The sequence below is a fragment of the Condylura cristata genome, unplaced genomic scaffold, assembly GCF_000260355.1.
Source record: "Condylura cristata isolate star-nosed mole 26May11 unplaced genomic scaffold, ConCri1.0 scaffold00029, whole genome shotgun sequence".
Taxonomy (NCBI): Eukaryota; Metazoa; Chordata; class Mammalia; order Eulipotyphla; family Talpidae; genus Condylura; species Condylura cristata.
In genome coordinates, this window is record NW_004567130.1 from 20,533,391 (window position 1) to 20,534,145 (window position 755).

The 755-nt window shown below is 53.4% G+C and overlaps 1 gene segment (V, D, J or C); it reads left to right on the forward strand.

Annotated features, from left to right (window-relative positions):
• LOC101625129 overlaps window positions 1-755 on the forward strand; it is a 5,554-nt gene that overhangs the window by 302 nt on the left and 4,497 nt on the right.

The following is a 755-nucleotide window of genomic DNA, read 5'->3' on the forward strand; positions in this document are numbered from 1 at the left end:
TGCCCAGGGCACAGATGGGTCAGCGTGAGGGAGGCGCAGGCTGGCAGAGGCCTCGTCCCTGGGCATCAGCAGAGGATCTCACCTGAGTCTCTACATGGTCGTGGCTCGTGGTCCCGGCTACAGGGGACAGTTCCTGCTCAGGCGTCACTTGACGTCACCTCCAGAGCTTTGTCTGCGCTGGAAAGGAGAGCAAACTCCGTGCCAGCTGAGAGTGGGAAAGAGTCGAGCAAAGACTGTAATGTGTCCAGTCATTTTATAGAGTAGATATCAAGATTTTATAGGCTTATTTATTCATGCAGACAAGAAGAGAAATGATGAATTTTTTTTTTAAAGACTTATTTATTTATTCATACAGAACTGGGTACAGGCCAGAGATGCAGAGGGTGAGAGGATTCACCACAGACAGAGCGGGGAGCAGAACAGGCAGATTAATGAAGTACACTGCTGAGGAGAGCAGCGGGCGGGTCAGGAGAGGTCTGCCATGCCATGTGGATCTCCTCCAGGGCAGGCGGGAATCGAACTCGAGGAAGCGGCTTAAGCTTCTTAGTGCTGTGCTTTAGCCCGCTGCGCCACCAGGGAGGGCCCGATGAATTTTGATTATAAAGGGGACTGAGACTGTTTTTCAGCCAAACAACGGGAGGGAGGGTGCGGCTCTACAGGTGCACACGGTCGTGGCTTGTGGTCCCGGCTACAGGGGACAGTTCCTGATCGGGCGTCACTTGATATCACCTCCAGAGCTTGGTCTGCGCTGGGAA